General features: G+C 37.0%; 1 pseudogene; it reads right to left on the reverse strand.

Annotated features, from left to right (window-relative positions):
* Positions 1-3,614: 3,614 nt before the first annotated feature.
* On the reverse strand, positions 3,615-3,687 carry LOC120093494 (small nucleolar RNA U3; annotated as a pseudogene).
* Positions 3,688-14,301: the final 10,614 nt, after the last annotated feature.

Genomic DNA, 14,301 nt, shown 5'->3' on the forward strand with positions numbered 1-14,301 from the left:
TTTGTGGTGGTGGTGGTAGTGGTGGTGATTGGTTGGTTCTTGTCTGCTTGTTTTTTTGTTTTTTGTTTCTTAACTGATTTCTTAAAGTATCATTATATAGGAAAACTTATTTTCCCTGTTATATGAAATGTAAAAAGTCATTATTCCTATGTTTTTTGACAGAAAAATGATCATTTTGGTATGTCATATGTTCTTTTGGTTAGCTTGTAAGTTTATAGTCAGATTTAATTAATAATTTTAAATATGCCTTTACTTTCTTTTAGTGTATATTTAAGTTTAGATTTTATTCCTAAGTCTTCCATTAAGTTAGAGATCATATGTATGATTGAAAATTAATGACAAAATTTCTTATTCATAATTTTATTTTAATCTGCTTGCTTGTTACTTTAATATAAACCATCATTTTAAAAGCAGTTTTGTTTAACTGTTTCTCTCTTTTTAGTTGCTTTTGTCTATATAGAAATTCAAATGTACCTCTATAATCACAAAACTATTTTTCATAGCATTTATACTTGGGTTATTCATATTTTGCATGAACACATTAGAATGTGGCTACCAGTTTTGGGGATTGCAAACTGGAAAAACCACTCTGGAAATCAGGCTGGAGGTTCCTCAGAAAATTGTAAACAGATCTACCTGAAGACCCAGCTATACCACTCTTGGGCATATACCCTAAAAATGCCCCACTGTGCCACAAGGGCACATGTCCACTATGTTCTTTGCAGCCTTATTTATGATGGGCAGAAGCGGGTAACAACCCAGATGTCCCACAACAGAAGAATGGATAAAGAAAATATGGTTCATTTACAAAATGGAATATTACTCAGCTATTAAGAATGAGGTTATCATTAGTCTACAGCCAAACGGGTGGAACTAGAAAATATCATTCTGAATGAGGTAATTCAGACCCAAAAGAATATGTATGCATGATATAGGGTAACAAATACATGGCTATTTGCCCCCAAATACAGAATTCTTACAGAACTCAAGATGGATAAAAATCAGAAGGGCCCAATTGAGCATGCCTCAATCTTACTTGAGAGGAGAAGAAAGCAATCACAAGAAGAGGAAATGGGGGAGTGAGGGGAAGAAGGGAGCATGATCAGATATGGGGTGGGGGTGGGGCTAACATGCCTGAAACCTTGAGGGCCAGTAGAAAGAATGAAAAGAGGCAGCCTCAGGATGTAGGAGGTGGGGGGACACTCTAGAATGCACCAATGACCTGGGAGTTGGGAAACTCTCACGACTAAAAGGAAGGGACCTTAGATGAAATGCCCTACAGTAGAGAGAGGGAACTTTTATAGTCTACATCCTTAGAAAGGCAGGACATGAAGTTGAGGGATTTGATTGCCATCCCCACAGTCAAAAACTCTGACCCAGAATTGTTCCTGTCTGAAAAAACTGCAGGAACAAAAGTGTAGTAGAGCCTGAGGAAAAGGAGGTCCAGTGACAGGCTCAAAGTGGGATCCAACTCACTGAGGAAGCCCCATGGCCTGACACTATAACTGCTCTTATGGTGTGCTTACAAACAGGGGCATATCATGACTGCCCTGCACAAGGCCTAACAAGAAACTGAAAGAGACAGATGCAGATATTCACACCCAAACAATGGACAGAAGCTGCTGACCCCTGTGATTGAATTAAAGAAAAGCTGGAAGAATCTGAGGAGGACTACCCTATAGGAAGACCATCAATTGCAACTAAGTTGGAACCCTGGAATGGCACAGCCACTGAACCACCAACCAGGCATCATATACCAGCTAATATGCAACCCCTAACACATATTCAGCATAGGACTGTTGCTGCATCTGGACTAAGTCAGAGAAGGTGCTTCTAAACCCTGGAAAGAAAGACTGGGGTCCCAGTGAGTGGGAAGGTCTAGTGGGGATATTGTCTTGGAGACAGGGGTTGGGGATAGGGGTGAGGTTGTGGCATGTGGAACAGAGGGTGGACTAGAGGAGATCAAGTCTGGACTGTATAAAAGGGATATAGAATAAAAAAATAGCATTTGCCTGCCAGTTTTAAAATCAGTCTCATAATAAATCTGATTTTTAAAATATTCCTATTTGTACTTTTACCTTGTTTTTCATCATCAGAGTAACTGTTTTAAATAGTCATTTGCATTTAAAATTTTGTTCATTGACAAACTGACCTCTCATATTTAAGGGCACTTTGATTTTTCTTCTGTTTGTTTGTTTGTTTTTTGATTGTTGATAATTTATGTCATATGTAAAAGTGCTTTTGACTCTGTTCTTGATCCTGCACCTATAGCTGTCACCTTTCAAAATATACTTTCCTATATCACACTCTGAGATGTTATTAAATGAATGTTTGAAAGTTTTACTGCATTTGATAAGGACATTTTTTTCTATTGTTTGCAAAAGATACTAATATTATAGTAGATAATCCTAAACAATAAATCTGCATTGAGTTAGTTAGATTACATAATAGGACCTTTATAGAGGGTGACCCAATGTTTAACCTTTCTTTCAAATATTCTTTGAAAATTGCAGTATTTTGATGATAAAACAATAAGCCACACAGGATTATTGCCAGGAAAATAATTAATTTTCATTATAACAAGATAGATTCTTCATGTAAATTTTTCACAAAGGTGCATATCTACGTGGGAGTATAGGCCAGCATAGTATAACACTGGAGTTGGCTTGGTCTAGTTGCCTGTGAAGCCATGAGTCAAAGATTTTTCAGGTTAGAGTTCATGGTCAAGAGACATTTATGTCTTTCAGTTCTTGAGAATGAAAGCACTCCCTCAGGCTGAAGCATTCATCCCACTTTCTGTTCCTCAGAAGTCAACAAAGCATAAAGAAATCTGACAGGACAACTGGTCTCAGACATTAAACATATGTACTCTGTATAGCTTATAAATATCATTGTGTACTAGCAGCTACATTTAAATTGATTATGTCTATCTCCACTATATTCTGTTTCTGTTAAAAGTACAAATATTCTGAGTGCTTACCATAAACTTGGCAGGGCATCTGTCTTGCCGTAGCCTTTTCATCCCATGTCTGGTTTTCATTTCTCACCAGCAATATGACATAACTTTGGCCTGGTAAGTGCTTGTGCTTACACTGTTTCTGGGTGATATGTATGTACGTACAGAGTGATGATTTTAGTGTCATTTCAACATGTGTAGTCACAACTTGTTAAATAAAGTAGATGAGTTATGAAGGATTAGCATGCATAATATAATACTAAATGATTGTAAGTCTAATATGACTAATTTTTTTAATCTCCTGAGAGGATAAATTTCTCTTATCAGGTCTAACAAATTAAATCTAGTAATAAATTCTGAAAGAATGGTTTACACAATACCTATAGGATAAGGTTTTAGAAGAATAAGACTTAAGCCACTAAATATAAAGAAAATGTCTGATATATATTTCTACATGAAATAAAACTTCCTTATGTCAAAATTGTATAAAACAGTATTTCAATGAATTTTCAGTGAATGCATATAATCTTATAAAATGCCAGGATATTTAAGAAGAAGCACAAACATATAATCAGTATTTTTATTTACATATGGAAAATACACAAAATGTTAGTTATAAATAATAAATAAATATCAAATTATTCCAATAGTCAAAAAAACTACATCAAAGGACAAAGCATAAGTGCATTTTAGTAACAAACTATAGAAATGATCCCTGAAAGTATAGTCTTATAAGTGCATTTTAGTAACCCCTATACATAGCTATCCAATTTTCTGAGCAGTAGGAAAATAAACATTTTTCAGGTAATAGTTTGTCATATTTTTTGATGCGAACCAACTTATTTACAAGGACTAGTTTCATCTGGAGCCTTTACCCATGGAGTAATTTCCATGTTTCTGTCAAATTAGTCAGTACTTCATGGAATTAGATCTTGAATTTTGACTAGGTACATAATCACTGTCTCATGTATTATTTCTAAACTATGCGCTAACCATAAATTACTAATATCTCAAGTTGCTGAAAACAAAGGAAAAAGAAAGAGGAATGGACAGACAAACGGACAAAGAGACAGACAGAAAATATTCAAAATAACAACAAGGGATAAATCTTAGGACCGAGAGTAGTCTTTAGAACAAGAGTACAACTATTAAACTTTTTTTCTCCAGTCAGAATCTAAGTAAGAAAAATTGTGCCTGCACAAGAAATACAATATTATGAAGATAAAAATGAACAAAAGTTTTACTTCCTACTTATATCAATTTATTCAGAGGTGCACAAAATGTAAATATTTGTAACATTTGATTGCAAACAGTGGAAAATCGTAAATATTATGAGTAGATTATAAGAGAAATTGAAAAAAAATACATTATTACATTTATAGGGATACTCTGAAGCTCTTAAAATGCTCTAAGAGAATAAATTCTCCTATGAGTAAATAAAATCAAATCCAAGTGAAAGTGATCTCACACTATGCTTTCATCTTTCAAGAAAAAATTTATGCCCACAAACAAACATACACGTAAATCTTTCCAATTCCACTCATATGTTTGCCTGATATCTTTCTTTTGTGTGGGTTTCAGTTTATTCTTTGCATTGATCATATTTTCCTCTCTGAACAACAGTATATCTTGCAAATGAAGAAATAATGAAAATACTTGATGAGGATTGATACTTAATAGGGAATTTTGCAATTTAATGTAAATGTAAAACCCTGCAGAACTTGGTGTGTTCATATTGTAATGAGAAAACTAACCAGAACAAAAAATTTGGCACCAAACATGAAGGGAGGAGGGAGGGAGGGGGAAGGGAGGGAAGGAGGAACAGGGGAAGAGAGAAAGAGAGAGAGAGAGAGAGAGAGAGAGAGAGAGAGAGAGAGAGAGAGAGAGAGAGTGTTGGGGGAAAGAGAGAGAAGAAATAGAAAGAGAATATTGAACTTCAGAGTCAGAGCATTAGCAGACCTACCTTGAATTTCAAAAATCTTCTCTTGTCTTTCTCTACCTGAAGTTGTAGATTCACAACTTACAGTCTAATAGAGGCAAAGATAAGCACATTTTAATTAATTTCTGTTACAACAGATACAGCTTCTGTTTCTTCATCCAGAAATCTTTTTTTTTTTTTTTTGTAGATGCTAGATGAGAGGATTTGAGTGTATTTGCTTTGTCCAGAGAGGTGGTGGCAATCAGCCTCAGACGGTAAATATCAGGAAGATGTTTGATTAGGAGATGCTTGTTCTTGCCAAACTTAAACAAAACAAAACAAAAATATATTACTGACAGATATTAAGAGGTAAGACTGGTACAACGCCACTTTTTTCCATCTTCTTACTGTTGTTCTCTTCTTTTGTGAAGATAAGAATAACAGATGTAGCTTGCCAAGGATTTGGGACATGAAGTCAAGCATGAAAGGTTTGTGGCTTCCTGGTTGCTGCCGCCCCAAAGAGCCCGTGGGCAGCACCCCGCTAGCGAACTTGAGCCTCGGGACCACAGGTAAGACCAACTTTTCTGCTGCAAGAAAGCTGCCTGGTGAACTCAAGACACAGGCCCACAGGAACAGCGGAAGACGTGTAGAGAGGAAAAACTACACGCCCGAAAGCAGAACACTCTGTCCCCATAACTGACTGAAAGAGAGGAAAACAGGTCTACAGAACTCCTGACACACAGGCTTATAGGACAGTCTAGCCATTGTCAGAAATAGCAGAACAAAGTAACACTAGAGATAATCTGATGGCGAGAGGCATGCGCAGGAACACAAGCAACAGAAACCAAGACTACCTGGCATCATTGGAGCCCAATTCTCCCACCAAAACAAACATGGAATATCCAAACACACCAGAAAAGCAAGATCTAGTTTCAAAATCATATTTGATCATGATGCTGGAGGACTTCAAGAAAGACGTGAAGAAATACCTTAGGGAAACACAGGAAAACATTAATAAACAAGTAGAAGCCTACAGAGAGGAATCGCAAAAATCCCTGAAAGAATCGCAAAAATCCCTGAAAGAATTCCAGGAAAACACAATCAAGCAGTTGAAGGAATTAAAAATGGAAATAGAAACAATCAAGAAAGAACACATGGAAACAACCCTGGATATAGAAAACCAAAAGAAGAGACAAGGAGCTGTAGACACAAACTTCACCAACAGAATACAAGAGATGGAAGAGAGAATCTCAGGAGCAGAAGATTCCATAGAAATCATTGACTCAACTGTCAAAGATAATGTAAAGCAGAAAAAGCTACTGGTCCAAAACTTACAGGAAATCCAGGACTCAATGAGAAGATCAAACCTAAGGATAATAGGTATAGAAGAGAGTGAAGACTCCCAGCTCAAAGGACCAGTAAATATCTTCAGCAAAATCATAGAAGAAAACTTCCCTATCCTAAAAAAAGAGATACCCATAGACATACAAGAAGCCTACAGAACTCCAAATAGATTGGACCAGAAAAGAAACACCTCCCGTCACATAATTGTCAAAACACCAAACGTACAAAATAAAGAAAGAATATTAAAAGCAGTAAGGGAAAAAGGTCAAGTAACATATAAAGGCAGACCTATCAGAATCACACCAGACTTCTCGCCAGAAACTATGAAGGCCAGAAGATCCTGGACTGATGTCATACAGACCCTAAGAGAACACAAATGCCAGTCCAGGTTACTGTATCCTGCAAAACTCTCAATTAACATAGATGGAAAAACCAAGATATTCCATGACAAAACCAAATTTACACAATATCTTTCTACAAATCCAGCACTGCAAAGGAAAATAAATGGTAAAGCCCAACATAAGGAGGCAAGCTATACCCTAGAAGAAGCAAGAAACTAATCGTCTTGGCAACAAAACAAAGAGAGTGAAAGCACACAAACATAACCTCACATCCAAATATGAATATAACGGGAAGCAATAATCACTATTCCTTAATATCTCTCAACATCAATGGCCTCAACTCTCCAATAAAAAGACATAGATTAACAAACTAGATACGCAACGAGGACCCTGCATTCTGCTGCCTTAGAGGAAACACACCTCAGAGACAAAGATAGACAGTACCTCAGAGTGAAAGACTGGAAAACAACTTTCCAAGCAAATGGTCAGAAAGCAAGCTGGAGTAGCCATTATAATATCAAATAAAATCAATTTTCAATTAAAAGTCATCAAAAAAGATAAGGAAGGACACTTCATATTCATCAAAGGAAAAATCCACCAAGATGAACTCTCAATCCTAAATATCTATGCCCCAAATACAAGGGCACCTACATACGTAAAAGAAACCTTACTAAAGCTCAAAACACACATTGCACCTCACACAATAATAGTGGGAGATTTCAACACCCCACTCTCATCAATGGACAGATCATGGAAACAGAAATTAAACAGTGATGTCGACAGACTAAGAGAAGTCATGAGCCAAATGGACTTAACGGATATTTATAGAACATTCTATCCTAAAGCAAAAGGATATACCTTCTTCTCAGCTCCTCATGGGTCTTTCTCCAAAACTGACCATATAATTGGTCAAAAAACGGGCCTCAACAGGTACAGAAAGATAGAAATAATCCCATGCGTGCTATCGGACCACCACGGCCTAAAACTGGTCTTCAATAACAATAAGGGAAGAATGCCCACATATACGTGGAAATTGAACAATGCTCTACTCAATGATAACCTGGTCAAGGAAGAAATAACGAAAGAAATTAAAGACTTTTTAGAATTTAATGAAAATGAAGGTACAACATACCCAAACTTATGGGACACAATGAAAACTGTGCTAAGAGGAAAACTCATAGCGCTGAGTGCCTGCAGAAAGAAACAGGAAAGAGCATATGTCAGCAGCTTGACAGCACACCTAAAACCTCTAGAACAAAAGAAGCAAATACACCCAGGAGGAGTAGAAGACAGGAAATAATCAAACTCAGAGCTGAAACCAACCATGTAGAAACAAAAAGGACCATAGAAAGAATCAACAGACCAAAAGTTGGTTCTTTGAGAAAATCAACAAGATAGATAAACCCTTAGCCAGACTAACGAGAGGACACAGAGAGTGCGTCCAAATTAACAAAATCAGAAACGAAAAGGGAGACATAACTACAGATTCAGAGGAAATTCAAAAAATCATCAGATCTTACTATAAAAACCTATATTCAACAAAACTTGAAAATCTTCAGGAAATGGACAATTTCCTAGACAGATACCAGGTATCGAAGTTAAATCAGGAACAGATAAACAAGTTAAACAACCCCATAACTCCTAAGGAAATTGAAGCAGTCATTAAAGGTCTCCCAACCAAAGAGAGCCCAGGAGATGGGTTTAGTGCAGAATTCTATCAAACCTTCATAGAAGACCTCATACCAATATTATCCAAACTATTCCACAAAATTGAAACAGATGGATCACTACCGAATACCTTCTACGAAGCCACAATTACTCTTATACCTAAACCACACAAAGACACAACAAAGAAAGAGAACTTCAGACCAATTTCCCTTATGAATACTGACGCAAAAATACTCAACAAAATTCTGGCAAACCGAATTCAAGAGCACATCAAAATAATCATCCACCGTGATCAAGTAGGCTTCATCCCAGGCATGCAGGGATGGTTTAATATACGGAAAACCATCAACGTGTTCCATTATATAAACAAAATGAAAGAACAGAACCACATGATCATTTCATTAGATGCTGAGAAAGCATTTGACAAAATTCAACAACCCTTCATGATAAAAGTCCTGGAAAGAATAGGAATTCAAGGCCCATACTTAAACATAGTAAAAGCCATATACAGCAAACCAGTTGCTAACATTAAACTAAATGAAGAGAAACTTGAAGCAATCCCACTAAAATCAGGGACTAGACAAGGCTGCCCACTCTCTCCCTACTTATTCAATATAGTTCTTGAAGTTCTATTCAGAGCAATCAGACAACCAAAGGAGATCAAGGGGATACAGATCGGAAAAGAAGATGTCAAAATATCACTATTTGCAGATGATATGATAGTATATTTAAGTGATCCCAAAAGTTCCACCAGAGAACTACTAAAGCTGATAAACAACTTCAGCAAAGTGGCTGGGTATAAAATTAACTCAAATAAATCAGTTGCCTTCCTCTATACAAAAGAGAAACAAGCCGAAAAAGGAATTAGGGAAACGACACCCTTCATAATAGACCCAAATAATATAAAGTACCTCGGTGTGATTTTAACCAAGCAAGTAAAAGATCTGTACAATAAGAACTTCAAGACACTGAGGAAAGAAATTGAAGAAGACCTCAGAAGATGGAAAGATCTCCCATGCTCATGGATTGGCAGGATTAATATAGTAAAAATTGCCATTTTACCAAAAGCGATCTACAGATTCAATGCAATCCCCATCAAAGTACCAATCCAATTCTTCAAAGAGTTAGACAGAACAATTTGCAAATTCATCTGGAATAACAAAAAACCCAGGATAGCTAAAGCTATCCTCAACAATAAAAGGACTTCAGGGAGAATCACTATCCCTGAACTCAAGCAGTATTACAGAGCAATAGTGATAAAAACTGCATGGTATTGGTACAGAGACAGACAGATAGACTAATGGAATAGAATTGAAGACCTAGAAATGAACCCACACACCTATGGTCACTTGATTTTTGACAAAGGAGCCAAAACCATCCAATGGAAAAAAGATAGCATTTTCAGCAAATGGTGCTGGTTCAACTGGAGGTCAACATGTAGAAGAATGCAGATCGATCCATGCTTATCACCCTGTACAAAGCTTAAGTCCAAGTGGATCAAGGACCTCCACATCAAAGCAGACACACTCAAACTAATAGAAGAAAAACTAGGGAAGCATCTGGAACACATGGGCACTGGAAAAAATTTCCTGAACAAAACACCAATGGCTTACGCTCTAAGATCAAGAATCGACAAATGGGATCTCATAAAACTGCAAAGCTTCTGTAAGGCAAAGGACACTGTGGTTAGGACAAAACGGCAACCAACAGATTGGGAAAAGATCTTTACCAATCCTACAACAGACAGAGGCCTTATATCCAAAATATACAAACAACTCAAGAAGTTAGACCGCAGGGAAACAAATAACCCTATTAAAAATGGGGTTCAGAGCTAAACAAAGAATTCACAGCTGAGGAATGCCGAATGGCTGAGAAACACCTAAAGAAATGTTGAACATCTTTAGTCATAAGGGACATGCAAATCAAAACAACCCTGAGATTTCACCTCACACCAGTGAGAATGGCTAAGATCAAAAACTCAGGTGACAGCAGATGCTGGCGAGGATGTGGAGAAAGAGGAACACTCCTCCATTGTTATTGGGATTGCAGACTGGTACAACCATTCTGGAAATCAGTCTGGAGTTTCCTCAGAAAATTGGACATTGAACTGCCTGAGGATCCAGCTATACCTCTCTTGGGCATATACACCAAAAGATGCCTCAACATATAAAAGAGACACGTGCTCCACTATGTCCATCGCAGCCTTATTTATAATAGCCAGAAACTGGAAAGAACCCAGATGCCCTTCAACAGAGGAATGGATACAGAAAATGTGGTACATCTACACAATGGAATATTACTCAGCTATCAAAAACAATGACTTTATGAAATTCGTAGGCAAATGGTTGGAACTGGAAAATATCATCCTGAGTGATCTAACCCAATCACAGAAAGACATACATGGTATGCACTCATTGATAAGTGGCTATTAGCCCAAATGCTTGAATTACCCTAGATCCCTAGAACAAACAAAACTCAAGATGGATGATCAAAATGTGAATGCTTCACTCCTTCTTTAAATGAGGAAAAAGAATACCCTTGGCAGGGAAGGGAGAGGCAAAGATTAAAACAGAGACTGAAGGAACACCCATTCAGAGTCTGCCCCACATGTGGCCCATACATATACAACCACCCAATTAGACAAGATGGATGAAGCAAAGAAGTGCAGAACGACAGGAGCCGGATGTAGATCTCTCCTGACAGACTCAGCCAGAATACAGCAAATACAGAGGCGAATGCCAGCAGCAAACCACTGAACTGAGAATGGGTCCCCTGTTGAAGGAATCAGAGAATGAACTGGAAGAGCTTGAAGGGGCTCGAGACCCCATATGTACAACAATGTCAAGCAACCAGAGCTTCCAGGGACTAAGCCACTACCTAAAGACTATACATGGACTGACCCTGAACTCTGACCCCATAGGTAGCAATGAATATCCTAGTAAGAGCACCAGTGGAACGGGAAGCCCTGGGTCCTGCTAAGACTGAACCCCCAGTGAACTAGACTATGGGAGGGAGGGCGGCAATGGGGGGAGGGTTGGGATGGGAACACCCATAAGGAAGGGGAAGGGGGAAGGGGATGTTTGCCCGGAAACCTGGAAAGGGAATAACACTCGAAATGTATATAAGAAATACTCAAGTTAATAAAAAAAAAAAAAGAAAGGTTTGTGGATGACTGACAGCAGGTATCTGACAAGTCATTAAAAATCAGGGCAGACATCCTAGTTAAAGAATCCAAATATACCATAGTTTGTTACCTTACTGTTTATGTTTATATATGTATAGGTAAATGTGCTATTTGTATGTGTATATGTATAATATTTCTAAAAAGTCTTTAATTTGTTTATTTTTTCCTTAACAAAATTATCATTGACTAGAGCATATTTCAGCTTCCATGTCTAAGAGGGTTTTCTTTGTTTTTGTTGTTATTGAAAACCAGCCTTAGATCTTGGTGATGTGATAGGATACAAGGGATTGTTTCAATCTTCTTGTATCTGTTAAGGCCTATTTTATGACGTACAATATGTCCAATATTGGAGAAGGTACTATGAGGTGCTGAGAAGAAGGTATACTCTTTTGTTTTAGGGTGAAATGTTCTATAGATATCTGTTAAATTCATTTGGTTCATAGCTCCTGTTAGTTTCACTGTGTTTCTGTTTAGTTTTTGTTTCCATGATCTATACATTGATGAGTGTGGGGTGTTAAAGTCTCCCACTATTACTGTGAGCTACAAAGTGTGCTTTGGGCTTTAGTAAAGTTTCTTTTATGAATGTGGGTACCCTTGTATTTGGATCATACATGTTCGGAATTGAAAGTTCTTCGTTTGACAAGTATAAAGTGTCCTTCCTTGTATTTTTTGGATAATTTTGGGTTTAAAGTCACATTTATTTGATATTAGAATGGCTACTCCAGCTTGGTTCAGATACCATTAACTTGGAAAATATTTTCCAGCCTTTCACTCCAAGGTATTATCTGTCTTTGTCACTGAAGTGCATTTCTTGTATACAGCAAACTGCTGGGTCCTCTGTATGTTTCCAGTCAGTTAGTCAATGTCTTTTCATTGGGAAATTGAGTCCATTGATGTATGAGGTATTCAAGAAAATTGTTGTTTCTATTATTTATGATGTTAGAGATGAAATAATGTTTGTGTGGCTCTTTTCTTTTGGGATTGTTGCTTTTCCTAGTGTGTAGTTTCCCTGCTTGTGTTGGAGATTTAGATCTATTATCCTTTGTATAGCTGATATACCAATACTTATGGGACACAATGAAAACAGTGCTAAGAGAAAAATTTCTGGCTCTGAGTGGCTCCAAAAAGAAACTGGAAAGATCATACACAAGGTTGACAGCACACATGAAAACTCTAGAACAGAATGAAGCAAATTAACCCAAGAGGAATAGACTGCAGGAAATAATCAAACTCAGGGTTGAAATCAACCTAGTAGAAACAAAAAGAAATATAGAAAGAATCAATAAAACCAGGATCTGGTCCTTTGAGAAAGTAAAAAAAAGATAGATACACCCTTAGACAGACTAACCAGAGGGCACAGAGGTAGTATCCAAACAAACAATCAAAAATGAAAAGGAAAATCTAAACAGAAAGTGAGGAAATTAAAAAAATATCAGATGATACTGTAAAAGATGGTGCTCAACACAACTGCAAAATCTGGAGGAAATTGACACTTTTCTAGACAGATACCAAGTACCAAACTTAAATCAGGTTCATATAAACTATCTAAACAGTCTCATAACCCCTAAAGAAATAGAAGCAGTCATTAAAAGTCTCCTAACAAAAAAAGGGGGGGGAGCAGGACCAGATAGTTATAGATAGATCTGAATTCTATCAGATCTTCATGGATGACTTAATAAAAATACTCTTCAACCTATTACATAACATAGTAACAGAGGAAACACTACCCAATTCATTATATGAAAGTATAATTACTCTTATATCTACCAAACAAAGACACAACAAAGAAAGAGAATTTCAGACCAATTTCCCTTATGAATATTGATGCAAAAATATTCCATAAAATTCTTAAAACCAAGTCCAAAAACAGAGCAAAATGATCTTCATCATGATCAAGTAGGCTTAATCTCAGGGATGCAGTGATGGTTCAATATACATAAACCGATAAACATAGTCCACTATTTAAAAAACTTAATGAAAGAAAACAAATGATCATCTCATTAGATGCTGAGAAAACATTTGAAAAAAATGAGCACCCTTCATGAAAAGTCTTGGAAATGTCAGGAATTCAAGGCCCATGCCTGAACTTGGTAAAAGCAATATACAGAAAACCAGTAGCCAACATGGCCATTTTACCAAAAACGATCTACAGACTCAATGCAATCCCCATCAAAATTCCAACCCAATTCTTCAGAGAGCTAGACAGAATAATTGCAAATTCAACTGTAATTAAAAAAAAACACCCAAGATAGCTACAACTATCCTGAACAATAAAAGGACTTCCGGGGGAATCACTATCCCTGAACTCAAGAAGTATTACAGAGCAATAGTGATGAAACTCTATGATATTGGTACACAGATAAAGTGATAGACCAGTGAAATAGAATTGAAGACCCAGAAATGAACCCACACACGTATGGTCACTTGATATTTGACAAAGATGCCAAATATGTCCAATGGAAAAAAGATAGCATTTTCAGCAAATGGTGTTGGGTCAACAAGAGGTCAGCATGTAGAAGAATGCAGATTGATCCATTCTTATCACCCTGTACAAAGCTTAAGTCCAAGTGGATCAAGGACCTCCACATCAAACCAGATACATTCAAACTAATAGAAGAAAAAGTGGGGAAGCATCTCGAATACATGGGCACTGGAGAAGGATTTCCTGAAAAAAACACCAATGGCTTATGCTCTAAGATCAAGAATTGACAAATGGGATCTCATAAAACTGCAAAGCTTCTGTAAGGCAAAGGACAAAACGGGAAACAACAGATTGGGGAAAGAGCTTTACCAATCCTACAACTGGCTTATATCCAAAATACACCAAGAACTCACAAAGTTCGACTGCAGGAAGACAAATAACCCTATTAAAAAATGAGGTTCAGAGCTA

The sequence above is a fragment of the Rattus norvegicus genome, chromosome 6 (assembly GCF_021556685.1).
Source record: "Rattus norvegicus strain SHRSP/BbbUtx chromosome 6, alternate assembly SHRSP_T2T, whole genome shotgun sequence".
Classification (NCBI taxonomy): Eukaryota; Metazoa; Chordata; class Mammalia; order Rodentia; family Muridae; genus Rattus; species Rattus norvegicus.